At 47.3% G+C, this 15948-nt stretch overlaps 1 pseudogene; it reads right to left on the minus strand.

The window, feature by feature from the left end:
- Positions 1 to 7434: 7434 nt before the first annotated feature.
- On the minus strand, positions 7435 to 15549 carry LOC101657509 (annotated as a pseudogene).
- Positions 15550 to 15948: the final 399 nt, after the last annotated feature.

Here is a 15948-nt window from a genome sequence, read left to right on the forward strand (position 1 = left end):
CTCCTTCTGTGGGGAGGAGTGCACGTGAACTAGACGGCTAATCCTCATCCATCGGCCACGGGACTAATTATTTTTTCACTTGACTTGATTAAAAATGTGACCCAAAGAGGTTTGACCTCAGCCTGGATTTTTCAACTTCCCCTTTCTCTCTACCCACCAACTCGTCACAGCCTGGGATTTTCATGACTGCTTCTTTTAGCAGCCTACATCTGGTGGAGACTTTCAGGCGCGTGTCTCAGAAACCCCAGCCACCCACTCATCACACGTCATTTCTTGTCAGTGATTGGAGGGAGTCCTCACAAGGTAGTCATTGTTTGGGTGCCTATGAGTCAGCAAGGAGTCCTGGGGGGGCCGGCGGTTAAGTGCTTGACTGCTGATAGAAAGGTTGATGGTTCCAACCCAGCACCTCAACAGAGAGAAGTCTAGCAATCTGTTCCCATAGACAGGACAGCCCACGGGGCAATCCTACTGTCATGTCAAGGTGCCATGACTCAGAATAAGAGCAACACATGTTGTTAGGTACTATGGAGTCGGTGCTGACCCATAGCCACCTTAAGCACGCAGAAAACAACCCTGCCCAGTCCAGCACCATCTCTCCATTGTCCTGATGCTTGAGCCCATTGTTGCAGCCACTGTGTCCGTCCATGTCCTTGAGGGACTTCCTCTTTTTTTTTCTATGCATATATTTATATAATCTTAAATAACTAGAATACACTCCAAATTTTTTTTTACTTTTACATCACTTAGAATTTTATTTATTTATTTACTCTTTTGAAATCATTTTATTGGGCGCTCATACAACTCTTATCACAATCCATCCATCCATCCATCCATTGTGTGTCAAGCACATTTGTACATTTGTTGTCCTCATCATTCTCAAAACATTTGCTTTCTACTTGAGCCTTTGGTATCAGTTCATTTTTTCCCTCTCCCTCCCTGCTCCCACCTCCCTCATGAACCCTTGATAATTTATAAATTATTATTATTTTGTCATATCTTACATTGTCCGCCATCTCCCTTCACCCACTTTTCTGTTGTCCATCACCCAGGGAGGAGGTTATATGTAGATCCTTGTAATCGTTCCCCCTTCTACTCTACCTTCCCTCCACTCTCCTGGTATCATCACTCTCGGCACTGGTCCTGAAGGGATCATTGTCCTGGATTCCCTGTGTTTCCAGTTCCTATCTGTACCAGTGTACACCCTTTGGTCTAGCTGGATTTGTAGGGTAGAATTGGGATCATGATAGTGGGGCAGGGGGGTGGGGTGGGGAGAGGAAGTATTTAAGAACTAGAGGAAGGAAAAAAAAAAAAAAAAAAAAAAAAAAAAAAGAACTAGAGGAAGGTTGTATGTTTCATTGTTGCTACCCTGCACCCTGACTGGCTCCTCTCCTCCCGAGGGCCTGCCTCTTTTTCGCTGCCCTTCTTCTCTATCAAACTTAACGTTCTTCTCCAGGCATTGATCTCTCCTGACAACAGGTCCAATGTGTGTCAGACAAAGTATGTAACACTTATCAGGAAGAACATTTGAGTGTCTGAAGTCTTCTTATTCTTTACCTAGTCATCAAACATGACTGGCGATGGTGACACCTTCGGATTGTGGGGCGGGAAAGCCATCTCATTGGCTTTCAGTGCCAAGTCGAACACCGAAGCTTTCACTTCAATGGAAAAAGAATGGCGGCCTCAGTGTTGCATTCCACAAACAAACAAACAAACAAACAAACAACAAAACCCCCAGGGACAGCTACTCGGATTCCATGTGAGGGAGTGTGGGTGCTGACAAGCGTGTTGATCAGCGTTTCACAGCCCCCACTGGGGAAGGAAATGAAGAGCCGGGCAGTCTGTTTGATCTCTTCAATGGGCACGCTCATCTGTGAACCGTGTACATAGACCTGGGCCAGAGCTGGGCGGTGAAACGGGGCTGTTGTTTTGCCACTTCAGTCTGTTTTCTTTTTAAAACCAGGAGGAGAGAAGAGCGATCAACCGTACCACCCTTACAGTCACATCTCAGCGCAGCGTGAAACGTTTCCCTGTGCTTTGAATCACCCTTGGCAGCTCTCCGAGGTTCACACCAAGTTACGGAGGGAGTTTCCAAAGTGTCTGCCAGCCCACTTACAAAGATAGATGTCCTTGTGGGGTAGACGAAGATTACGACGCAAATCACTTTCCCATTCAGGAACTCAGTCATGGATGCTTCCTAGACGTGGGTGGCAATCCCCACATGGGGTCACCTGGGTCCCCCCCGCCCCATTTCTGCTTGCCCAGTTTTCTTGCCCTTTCTTGCATTTCGAACTCTGCTTCTGGGCAAACCCTGCCCCTTTGGTCTTGTACGGTAGATTCCTGTGCCTCTCGGGTGCAATCTCTCACTTTTGGGCCTGCCGTTCTGTGGCGGAAAGGTGATTTCTGGGAGTGGCTTCAGTGCTAAGTTGGAAGAGTGGCTAAGGGTCATAGGCTCTGGGCTTCTACCAGTTTATATTAGACCAGGAAGTCTGGTCTTTTTTTTTTTTTAATGAATTTGAATTTTTATCCTTCCCGTTTGTCCCCCACTCTGTCGGGAATCATCTTTTGTGACCCTCATGGGGTTGTTGGGTGCCATCTAGTTCTTTTGGTTTCAGGTTCGTGGAGGCTGGTGTGCTTGTGGTCCATTAGCCCTTTGGACTAATTGTTTCCCTGAGTCTAGGCTCTTTTCACTCTTCTTTGTCCCAGGTGGAAAGAGGGCAATAGTTGCACCTTAGATGGCCGCTCACAAGCTTCCAAGGCTCCATTCACTACTCCTCAGAGCACGATGTAGAGGCTATGCTATGCAAATTGCCCTCGATGTCCCCCGAGACTGTGGTCCTCAGCCAGTGTGCCCTGTGTCTCAGTTCCAGGAAGTATCTGCTTATCACGAAAGCACTTTCGTGACTGTACCCACTGGGCACTATCTTATTTCTGGAGGCCCTCGAAAAGTGCATGAGGATAGAGGAGATTTAAAAGATAATGGAATTTTACCATGGACTTTTGGAAGCCCCCTTGTACGTGTCACTATATGTGCAAATCTACATGTAGGGACTATCCACTGCCAGTCCTACATGCATAATCACGTGGGTATATTTGCCAACTCATTTTGTATTCTCCAAAAGTAGGGGAAAATATTGGACTGGCAAGACAAGCAATGGGCAGCATGAGTGAATCACAAAAACACTGTCCTCAGTAGAAGAAGCCATATGCAAAGACTGTGCAGTCCATGCGCCTAACTGTATGAAATATCCTGAAAGCAACCAACAAGCGATAAGGGTTGACAAAAGTATCATGGCAGCGCACCCATCAGGGTTGCCCAGTGGCTGCCAGGGTCAGAGACTGACTGCACACAGGCAGGAGGAAATGTGTCGGAGCAACAAAAGTGTCCTCCAACAAGATTGTGGTTATGGTTGTGCGATGGCGTACTTTTGGCAAAGCTTGTTAACCGGTGCATTTTATGACACACAAGGCAGAGAACAACGCTGTTGAACAAGAGAGGCGATGACAAGCACTGAGCAGCATGCCTGCCACTCCACGCATGCATCTACCAGGGAAGCAGAGGGCAAGAGAGCACCCTCCAGTGTCTGCAGAAGGGAGGGGCTCGTTGACATCAGTGAGCGATGCCAAGGGGTTTCAGAGGAGGGTTCAACCCCACTCACCTAATTCCTCCAGATTAATACACACAAAAGCACAGTTACCATGGAGCCCGTTCTAAATCACCGGTCCCCATGTGTACCAGAGCACAGCTGTGTTCAATAGGCTTTTCGGTAGCTGGTTTTTTGAAACGAGACTCTGAAGCCTTTCCTCCAAGGTGCCAGTCCTATATGCATAATCATGTGGGTAATCACGTGCCTCTGGGCAGGACTCAAATTCCCAACCTTTAGTTAGCAGCTGAGTGACTTAAATATGTATATCATCTATAGGGACTCTGGCCTCTATACAACTCGCTGCCATTGAGCCTCTTCCAACGCAAAGCAGCACTGTAGGACAAAGCAGAAGGGCCCCTGTGGATTTCTGAAGCTGGACATCTTCATTGGGTTGGGGGGGCCTTCTCTTTTTACTGTGGAGAGGCTGATGGGTTTGAACTGCCAACCTTGCCATTAACAACCCAATACGTCACTCACTGCGCCTCCAGGGCTCTTTGCCCTCGATGAGTAAATCTCCCCAAACACACATGCTCCATAAAGACTTCACTTGCTTTTCAAAAGAACTTCAAGACCTCCCACCTCTCTTCTAACAGCCTGTCCCCCGGATCTAACCCTCTATGATAAGACAGCAGAGAGTCGCACTGCCCACTGGAGATACACTGGCAGTTACATAATGTGGTTTAAAATTTCTCCGGTTGGCACATCAAAAAGTAAATAGAAACAGATAAAGTTTGGGATAATAGCATTTCAAAATGTAGTCAATGTAAAAATAATAAATGGGATGCTTTATATTTTTTAATACGAAGTCCTCTCAAGTCAGTGCACATTTGTATAATTACCACTGCCACTGAGTTGGTTCTGAGTCCTAGCGGCCCTGTAGGAAAGGGTAGAACTTCCCCTTTGGGTTTCTGAGAGCTTAAATCTTTATGGGAGTAGACAGCTTCCTCTTTTTATACATAACTATAGCACACTGAAATTTGAGTTAGCTACCTTGTAAAGGATTCAATCACCACACGTAGCTTAGTGGTTACCATATTGGATAGCTCAGGTTAGGGATACCTTGATTTATTGGTGATCGGCCAAAGGTTTCAATGTTGTTTGTAAAGAAAGAACTGTTCCCATGTCATGCTCCACTACCACGTAAAAACAGACAAATGAAACTACCCAAATCTCCATCAGTAGATGACGGGGTCAAAAAGCATGTGGCATGGGCAGACAATGGACTATAGCTCAGGCATAATGAAATCCTGGTGCAGGTTACAACATGGAAGAATGTTGAAAGCATTAAGCTCGGTCAAGCCGGCCGGCTACAGAAGGACAAAGACTGTATTTTCTCCCTCACGTGAGAGAAGCAAATATGTAGAAACCAGCGATTGCTAGGGGTGCGAAGGGTAGGAAGAATAGGAGCCCTGGCCACCCAGTGGTTAAGTGCTTGGCTACTGGCCCAAAGGTTGGCAGTTACATCTACCAAACACTCTGAGGGAGGAAGATATGACAACCTGCTTTCATAAGGACTTATAACCTGGATGGTCTACCTGCTGCTTTAGTGAGGAGCAGCCAGGGTCTAAAAGGTTTAGGAACAGCCATCTAAGCAGCACGTGTGGGTCTCTCCCTGCCCAGAGGAAAGGCGAACGAGGAAAACGAGCCTCTTGGAAACAATTAGTCAAATGGACTATGTGAACATCTGTCTCTACCACCTTGAGACCAGAAGACCTAGATAGTGCCTGGCTGCCACCACCAAGTGTCCTAAAACGGATCACAGTAGATGAAGATTTTGGAGACAGTGTGCGGAAAAGGTAAAAGAAAACTCCAAATCGTAAAAGAGATCCAGCTTATTCGTCAGATAGAGACTGGTGGGACCCCGAGACTATGGCTTTTAGTCACCCTTCAGGTCTGGAATTGTGTTTTGTGCTTGTTGTTTATTTTAATAGACCAACAGTCTCAAAAAACAAAACCCCAAAGACCCTGAACTAAATTCACTGCCACCGAGTCGACGCTGACTCACAGTGACTGCAGAAGGATAGGGCAGAGCTGCCTCTGTGGTCACTGAGACTGTCACTCTTTTTAAAAAAATCATTTTATTAGGGGCTCATATAACTCTTATCACAATCCATACACACATCAATTGTGTAAAGCACATTTGTACATTCATTGCCCTCATCATTCTCAAAACATTTGCTCTCCACTTAAGCTCCTGGCATCAGCTCCTCATTTTTTCCCCTCCCTCCCTGTTCCCCCCTCCCTCCTGATCCCTTGATAATTTATAAATTATTATTTTTCATATCTTGCCCTGTCTGACGTCTCCCCTCACCCACTTTCCTGTTGTCCATCCCCCAGGGAGGAGGTCACATGTAGATCCCTGTAATCGGTTCCCCAGGTCTGGAATTGAATACACACCCATGACAATGTTCAGCAAAACAGCAGCTCATCAACAACCATGACGTATGAGCACCTTAGAATAATCAACCATATGAGATCATGGATTCGGCATGCTCTCAAAGACAAACTTCAGGAGGATAGGGCAGGAGGAGGCACAGAGATGGGAAATGCAGGAGGAGGTGGGATGAGTTGTGCAGTGAGCGAGATGAAACAAAATGTCTATGACTTGGTGGATACAAAACTGATGATCTGCTCAATTCGTAAGAAATAGTTGGGGTAGTGACATCATTTCATGCCAACTTGAAGATATATAAAAGCATAGGGGTGGAGTTCAACCTGTCAATCAGGTCACAGCCTGTTGTGCCTCCTTGTGGGTGTGGCCTTCTCATAAAGAGGATCCTGGGAGGCTCCCCATCTCTCTCTGACTTCACCTACCTGCTGGCTGACCCTGGTGGCTGCCAGAGCCGTGTGATGACCTGTGCCACTGTGTCCACAGACCTTGCACCCACTGGCCTGGGACGTTGCTGCATTCTGTGTCATTGCATGTGGCTACATGAGTCTAAAGAGGGACTTACAGCCTAGTATCAGACTTATAGAGTTGAGTTGGACTGGGCTGGGATGTCCTCCTGATACATAATTCTTCTTGATATAAGCTCTTTGTTCCACCTCTATGAGTGTCACTGGACTTGCTGCTCTAGTCAACCCATTTTCATACAATAGCGTGCACACGTGTATATATACAGTCTTAGAAATGCTATAGGGCAGTTCTACTTTGTCCCATAGGGGCACTACGAGTTGGAATCTACTGGCAGCAACAGATTTGATTCCTTTGATAAGGTGGTTGAGAGGAGAAAGGGGAGTTCTTTCTTAGAGGGCGCTGTTAATGTTCATGGCGGTGGAATGATATAACGAGAACAGTTGCACAACTTGAAGAATGTATGCAATGCCACGGACGTATACATGTAGACATTGAGGGGGGAGGTGCTTTGTTATGCATATCGTCACCACAATGAAAAAATAAACAAGTAGCGTAGATGGCAGAATTCTGATGTATGGAAGCCCTTGTGGCCCTACAGTTCTCTCCTTCTTCCCGACATTTTCCGCACAGCCCTGGGTAAGTTTTAGGAATGTACTCAGCAAATTTGTGTTTTTATTTTTAATTTATATTTTTTACATTTTTACTGAAAGGTCCAAAAATACATGTGGTCAATAGGGCTACTTTCACTTGCAAATGAAATATTGAGAAACATAAAGATTTCCACTTTTCAATCACGACGGTTAATTATTGTTATTCCGAGTTCTGCAGTTCTGGAATTTTCCTTCCATTATATAGGAGCATATTATGGGAAGCTTGATTGATAACATTTTTAAATTAAAACAAAAGTAACCAAAAAAATTCGAATCAACATAATCAGGTTGTCTTGGACTTAAGGGCTTCTGAATTCCGGCCTTGGAGGAGGTTGGGATCTTCCCAAGGCCTGGGTCCTCGAATATTCGTCCAGTCTCCAAAAGTGGAGTCCTTTATTTTCTCATACTCTGACTCCATGACACTTTATTCAGTTTCAGGTTTTTTTTTTTCCAATTCAGGATCAATTTTAATCTTCACAGCATCATAGCGGATTTGTGCTAACTCACGAAGACCAAAAGAACCTCCAATGACCAGCAACACCACGGGGACGCCCTAACGGAGGGTCTTGTTCTTGAGCAAAGCGCGCATGGCTGCTGGTGATGCTCGCAGGCTATTTCTGATCTCTCCGCTCTGCCGCACTCCCCGCCAAAGCAGCCGCAGCCCTCCCACGGCAACCGCGGCTCCGAATTTGTTTTAAGTCTCGGTCATTACATCCTTATTTATGGCAAGCACAGGTGGCAGGTGTTTGATTTTGCAAAGTAGCCATGTAGAGACTAGGATGTATGGAGTGAGGGATTTGACCAAGGTGAAAGGTTATATCCTTTATCAGGACACTGTATTTGTCCTTGTTGAAGAACGGCTGCGATGTCCTACTGCCAAAGGACGATCTGATGATTATCATTATGGAACCGGATCTACCAGTGGTCACCTAGAAACTGCAGGGTCCCAGGTTTGCGCGGGGTCTCCTGTGGTTTGATTTGACTGGAGGTGGGCTCGAGCTGGTCCAATTTCGGCTGGTCGATCAATTTGAAGTACTGCTCCTCTGCATTGGCATGTTCTGATCTCCTATCGATTTTAGGATTTCTCCTGCAAAGTATTCACTGTCCAGTGTTCACAGCGGTACTGGTAGCTGGGCACTCATCTTTCTGCTGGAATTAAAATTGCTCTGCAGCTGCACCTGGAAAAATATCTCTCTGCCCAGAAATGCCATAAGGACATCTACTCTGTAGGTCCACACATTCAAATAAGGAAACAGCATGCCTTCCCAAAACCAGCAGGAAGGAGGGCAGGTGAGGGCTAAAACTTGTTGGTTATTGTTGATTATTCTTGGAAATCCCCCTCTGGTCATGCTGACCTTTTGTTCTGAGCTTCCTTTCCAGGGGTTCAGATTGTGCCTTTGTGCTGCAGGTGTTCTGTTGGGCCCAAGAGCGTCTTCATCCTGGTCTCCTCTTCATTTCCTCCCATATGAATGGATTCAAACTGTGCTGTGGGGGCGACTGGTATTAGAACCACTGGAATTAGGGGCATGTTTCCATGGTAGCCCTTACCCAAGGAGTACTGGTGGCCCAGTTAGAATTCACCCAGCTGCTCCCGGAAGAAAAGCCATGGAGCTCTGTCCCCATAATCATTAAAGACAAGAAAACCCGATGGGGCAGTTGTACTTTGCTCCACAGGGCCACTGTATGTTGCAGCATTGGCTCGACAGCTAACAGCGACAAGCCTCACAGATCTTTCGGGAATGGGGTGTAGCTGTTACCTTGGTCTTCACTGTTCTAAACTAACCAACCAACCACGCACACACAGACCTCTGGCTGTAGTTTATTTAACAGGCAACTCTGAAAAGATTCCAAGATCACCAGCCGACAGATCAGGTGCCCTGGCTCACAGAGGGCGAGTGCCCCAGGGTAACACAGCTCCATAAATATGGCAGCACCGGGCATTTCACCTCATGCATGGGCAGAGGCAGACATTCAGCCCCTGTGATTGTATATTCATCTTTGACAGGCAACGAAAGGGGGCCAACCTGCACCTCTATAAAATTATGCAGCAAACAGGTCAGAGCTCGGACGTGGGGACCAGCCAGTTTCTCTCAGAAGTCATCAAGGAGAATTAGATACATCATTTCCACGTTTTCTTTGTGGCCTCTGTTTAATAGTGCTGTTAGGGGCCATCCCCTGGATAGTGACCCCATGTGCCGGTAGAGTTCCCTGGGCTGCAGTCTTTATGAGAGTGGGTTGTCAGATCTTTCTTCCGCAGTCTTTGGTGGGTTTCAATCAGTCAACGTTAGCTTAGCAGCCAAGTGTTCATCCGTTGTGCTAGCAGGCTCCTTCTGCGTCAATATTGTGGAAACTCTATGTTTTGTCTGATGGCGGGTGTCCTGTCCTAGACAGAGGGTGTAAGCATCTGATTGTTTTCCAGAGGAAAAGAGGCAACGAGCTATTGACACAAAGATGACACTCTGGTCCCATCTATTGAAAGCTGCTGTCTCTTTGGGCGGTGCATTTATGCTTGGCAGCAAGCCTTATTTTTATTTATGTATATATTTAAACATTTTTTTGTTTTCAGGAGGAGGCAGCACAGATTTGTTGAGCGATAAAGTCGGGGTACACTGGGAACAGACCCCCAGCAGGTCTACGCTACCCAAAGGGCGAAAGCAATGAGACCCTGGCAGCAAACTTTAGGAGTCCTTGGGAATCGTGTGAACACGCTTCTTTGGCAAAGTGTGGAAGGAAGAGCCTGTGCGCACACTCAGCAGAAACAAAACTGCTGGCTTTGGGTGTCTGCAGGCTTCCTCAGGAAGAAGAGGAACCCATTTGGAAAGCTCCCTTGACTCATGGGGGTGGCAACCTCTTTTGTTGTTGTTGTTGTTGTTGTTTTCCCTTTAAGTTACAGATAGTAGTTTCTGCTGTGCTCTGCCCAACTTCTGGATGAGCCATCAGGACGAAGCTTCTCATTCCGAACACGAGCAGGAAGGAGTCCGGGGGGCACAATCGCAACCACTGAGCAGCATTGGGCTGTTACCAAAGGTTGGTGGTTTGAACCCCGCCCTGTGCTTCCTTGGGAGAAAGACCGGGTGATGGTCTGCTTCCTCAGCCTAGGATGCCCTGTCCCAGGGCTGCTATGAATCAAACCCATACCTGATGGTTGTTGCCTTAGGAAATAACAAAGCCTGGGGTTGACAAAGTCTTCACAGACCATTAAAGAAGCTGCAGCAGACATCGGTGTTGGCCTCCTGGTTTTGCATCCCTGCTTGGCAGTTCTTTCAGCTGGTGCTCGGTCCCCTTCTGTGCCACTGAAGCTGCTCCTGATCAAGGTTTCTCGGAGTTTGGTGGCCACTTCTCCAGTTACTCTTTCTGGACCGCTCCATCCAGCCCAGCACGTTCTCTTGAGGGATTTTATGAGGCCAGAGTCTCCATCACCACGCATTCCTTCTTCAGCTCTATCCGACTGTTCGGTCACTGGTGACCTCTACATTCCAGGGCCTTTAGGGCTTTTCCAACACCCTTTCCGTGGACAGATTGCTTCCAGGCTTCTGGCTTTAAATGCCACCTCTTTACGGGTGAACCTCAAACGTATGTCCCGAGGTCTTGCTGTCAGCCTCAAGCTTGCTTAACGTTGCCTTTTGCATGTCTGACAATGTACCATGGGCAAGGCAGAACTCTTGAGCTGTCTCATCTCCAGCTATTTCTCCCTGCACACCCCATCTTTCTCTTCTCCGTGGAAGGTACTACCATGTACCTAGTTACCCAAACCAAAGGACTGAAAGCCATCCCTGAGTCTCTCTCTCATCCCGTAACAAAGTTCTGTTAGGTTGCAGAACAGGAACCAGGGCTTGTTCCTCTATTTGCCAAGGCCTCTATCCCCCAGAGGAAGTTGGAAGCCTATTAAGGCTACAGGGCATTCGCCAATTCAAGCCCGAGCCAGGTAGGCGGTACACTTGGGTGGGCTAGAACTAGGTCAGGTGAGCTTAATTCAGTCAATGGGGTCAGCCAATACCACCGACCCCCCCCCCAGCCGAGAGCCCTAAAGGCTGGAACCTGGTGACCACCGCCCCTTCTCTTCTGCTTTCCGCTCGGCCATGGCTGCAGTTTCTCTAGCCTTGGGCTGCCACTTGTGGGTGTGCAGTCCCATGAGGGGGCCTGTGTCCAGTGACTGTAAAGCCTGAAACTTCTTCTATCCTTTTATAAAAACCCACTGGATCACAAACCGGGCTTTGGTGTGAATCCTTTCTCGTGCCAAGCCAAGAACCGAGGTATTCCCCACCCAAGAAACCTAACAGTTCTGTGGACTTCTCCTACCTCAATACACACACCACATCCAGCGACTTCTCCCTGTTCTCCACTCTATCGTCTCCCCCTCTGGATTGCCGCCAGGGCCTCCCCTCTGGTCTCTGTTGTCACTCCTCTAGTCTAAGAACCCGTTTTTGAAGTGGGTCTTTTAAAAAAGTAGGTCAGATCCTGTGATTCCCTGCTTCTAAACCCTCCAACGGTTTCTCATCATGCATAGATTAACATGGAAACCCCTCACCAAGTCTTCTAAAGCACTTCACGACCGAGCCCAGGAATGAGCAAGCTCTTCCTGGTAAGAGTCAGGTCATACTTGCTCCCAGAGATGACTGCGGAGCCGGCCACAGCTCGAGACGGAACATCTTCTCCCTGAATGACAGCGCTGCAGAGGACAGCCCGGAAGACAGGGCTTGAGGAAAGAGGCTGGCTTGACACCCCCTCCCCCAACCTGGGGGCAACCAAGATAGGAGTGCAACAGACAGTGATGGGAGCAAATACACAAAGTGCCCTGGAAAAACCCCAATCGTAAACTTCTGACCGGGAGCGCAGCACTCGGCGCCCCACCTGAACTGGTTGGAGATTGCTTACAAGGGGGCCACACTGAAAGTCTACGGTGCAGGCATAACTGGGCAGTGGGGGAGGGGGGACACTAGAACGCTCCATCTCTGACAGTGGGAATAGCAATGTGGTCTTATAGCAGTGTTTCTCAACCTTCCTAATGCCACAATCCTTTTACACAGTTCCTCATGCTGTGGTGACCCCCTCCCCCCACCATAAAATTATTTTCGTTGCTACTTTATCACTGTAATTTTGCGACTGCTATGAATCGGATGATCCCTGTGAAAGGGTCATTTGACCCCCAAAGGGGTCACCACCCGCCAGTTGAGAACCTCTGTCTTATAGGGTGCTCACTTTTTGAACAAGATGGAAGAAGTCTAAAAGGGTATACATGTTGTTAGACAAGGGGGCCCCAGGATAGGTAAACCTGAGAGCAATGGGTCAGCATGGATTGTCTATAGCATGTCCTTCTCTATACATCACACAGAGATATTCATCTGCCATGTGTTATGATCTCTGTTAGGCTTGTGACTATGTTTTTGTTTGTTGTTGTTGTGTGTGAGTTTGTTTGTCTTTTATCTTTTTGTTTGGTGTTTATACAAGATATGCAGGATAGATAATCTCACAGAGACAGCAACTGGACGGATGGGTCCTGAGGGGCACGGGAGGGGAGTGGAGGGGAGGGGGATAGGAAGGTGAGTCCGGAGACGACAGTGATGGGTGCAGGGGAAGAGTAAGTGTTCTAAAGTTGATGGCAAGGAACGTGCAGCTTTTCTAGTTGTGTTTTGCTCAACTGATTTGTATCTGGGAGGAATTACTGAGAGGTGAATGATGGGAGATCATAATAGTTGGGCAGGAGGGAAAATTGTATCTGTTTATATATGCATATAGATGCACTCACAACAAGGAAACAGATGGGCTTTGGGCTTCTACTTAAATCTTGCTTAAGTACAAGAATGGTTTGTTCTAATAATGTGCCATTATATGATGCCTTTCTGACATAATCGTTGAAGACAAATGGGTGCATAAGCAAATGTGTTGAAGAAAGCTGATGGTGCCCAGCTATCAAATGATATAGTATCTGGGGTCTTAAAGGCTTGTAGCTAAACAAGCAGCCATCCAGCTGAGAAGCAACAAAGCCCACATGGAAGAAGCACACCAGCCTGTGTGATCATGAGGTGTCGACAGGAAGAGGTGTCAGAAGTCCAAAAGCACACAACAAATCAATGTGAAGGGTCATGGATGTAGCGGGGATCCAAAACCCACATGCAAGATAACTGGGCAGTCCCTTTCAGTAGGGCCACAAGGAATGGATGATAAAGTCAAGGTATGGTTTGCCACGGATGAACTACATAACTATCCTCTAGTGCAGCGGTTCTCAAGCAGTGGGTCGCCACCCCTTTGGGGTCAAACAACCCTTTCACAGGGGTCATTCATAATAGTAGCAAAATTACAGTTATGAAGTAGCAACAAAAATAATTTTATGGTTGGGGGTCACCACCACATGAGGAACTGTATGAAAGGGTCACGGCATTAGGAAGGTTGAGGACCACTGCTCTAGTTCATAACTATCTCCTCCTCTTACTATTGTGGTTTCCACTCATTAATCGTTAGATTTGCATGTTAATTTTTATATTTAAGATTATATAGTACATGAAAGGCAAGATAGATAACATCTCAGAAATAGTAATGGTTCCCTGAGGGTATGGGAAGGGAGAGGTGGGGAAAGGGGGCAAGGGGGAGTTGATAGCATTGATGATTGTATAACCTCACTCCATGGGATTGAACAACAGAATTGACTATCAATAGATATATTGGATTATGTAAGATAAGTAAAAAAAGTATTTTTAAAAATTACATGAGAAAAATGGACACACGTTTAAAAATTACAACAAAAAACAGCCAGGTGATAAATATTTAGGCTGCTGGCCCACACAGGTCTCAGTCACAACCACTCAACTCTGTCCCTATAGCACTATAAGAATAAGAATGTGACACAATGGTGACATCGACCTTGTCAAACTTCTTGAGGAAGGGTAAGAATCCTTATCATGATCAGCCTCAGCCACCTAAGGTCCCTATCTATGAGGCTGAGGTCAGACACGAACCACACTCCAACCTTCTAACCAACCCTGACACCAAGTCACCCTCCCACTGCGCTCTCCTTTTCAGCTACGCTCAATATTGACCAAAGTGGCTGCACACCCACACAGAAAATACAATTATGGGATTTATTAAGGACATGAACAGAGGTCACATACTCGGCATACAATATTCAAACAGGGCAGCCTCTTTTCAATTGGGCCAGCAGGCAGGCCACTCTTTGGCCAACGGGGTCATAGGACCCAATGGCCTCTGCCCTGCTCATGCAATGTTAGCAGGCTCTTTTAGGGCTACCAGTAAATGCTCAAAGGGCATTTGGCTCCACCATAATCTCAACTCTAGCTTTACACAAACCTAGCTCCCCCAGTTAAGTACCAGAGGCACCCTATTCCACAAGCCAGCCTCCAGCCTAAAGCAACTCAGCTTTTACTTGCTCTGTAGGCTGGATGTTTACCAGAATGCCTCACACTCTGGCTTTGAGCTCTGCTGCTGCTGGCCCCTCTGCCGCTGTTCTGGGACCAAAGCTGTCTCCTGCATCAAGGATGTTCAGGACACAAAGAGCTCAGCTTCCAAAGGACAGGGACCACTCCTGATTCTCCCACCCCCTTTGCGGGTCCTGAGATGGCCTTTTCTACCCAGCAGGATGTCAGTCACAATTCACCTCTTTACCGATCACTCACATCTGAATCCTATCAGCGTCTTTCCCCACTTCCTCTTACCTAGCCCCACCAGGAAAAAGTCATTTGGTGGGAGTAACAAAGACGATGGCTCCAAGAACCACATTAAATCATTCATTGCACAAGAGTCGTCATACGCAATATTCAAATAAGAGAATGTGGCTGCGCTCCAATCAGCGCTATTTACAAACACAGGCAGTGGGATGGATTTGGTCCAAAGGTCCCAGCTTTTCCTACCCCTGTTCTAGTCCCTTCCGACCCTTCTAAGTCCATTTTACACACTCTCCCCTTCGCCATGGTCCCCGTACCATTGGCTAGGGTACATAGTAGGCTCTCGTGCTTTCCTTTCCTGTACACTCAGGCCATGCCCCTGAATATGCTGGCTCTGTGATTTCTTGGCCAATAGACTACGACAGAAATGCTGTTCGAAGACTTTTGAGCTAGGAACCTTAAGAAGGCTGGCAGCTTCTTCTGCCTTTCCTGGACTCCAGCCATCATGCTGAGAGAAACCTAAGCCACACAGAGAGGCCCCGGGAAGAGAACGGAGGTGCCCTGGACAGTCGTGCAGGGAGTCTCAGCAGATAGCCCCCGGACGACTACCACCCGTTTAAGAGAGTATGGAGCCGAAGACCCCCACAGCTGGGCTGCATCATCCCACACAACTGGGAGAGAGAATACAACGGTCATTGCTTTCCATCATTAAGTTTCAACTGCTTTGCTTTACAGCACTAGGTAACGGGTTTTCTTTCTGTTTCTTCACTCACCTGGTTCATTCCCCCTACTTCCCCCCAACCTGTTAGTGCCAGCTGTTCCCTCTGCCTGGAGCAGGCTTTTCCATGGATGGTGCGTCTTATTTTCCCAGTAGGGCTGTAGCATTTTAATGTTCCCTGGGAAAACCACCCTTCTTCAGGTTCATCCTCTACTCTTTTCTCTCCTTCTCTCTGGGCTCCAGGATCAACCTGTAATCATGGGCAAGCCAATCCATAACTCTACCCCTTCCCTCTGGCTTCTGTCATTGATCCAGGAATGGGCAGGTGACCAAGTCAGTTCAATAGACTCGGTCCCAGAAATTACTGATGAGGAGAGACTCTTGGCAGGGATCGTTACGCTGGTTTAACACAAACATGGAGCTGCTGGAGGCCAATTATTGAGCACAAGGGGTGTGCCTCTTT

This window comes from Echinops telfairi, unplaced genomic scaffold (assembly GCF_000313985.2).
Source record: "Echinops telfairi isolate 266 unplaced genomic scaffold, ASM31398v2 ScPeMD7_7420;HRSCAF=8458, whole genome shotgun sequence".
NCBI classification, from domain to species: domain Eukaryota; kingdom Metazoa; phylum Chordata; class Mammalia; order Afrosoricida; family Tenrecidae; genus Echinops; species Echinops telfairi.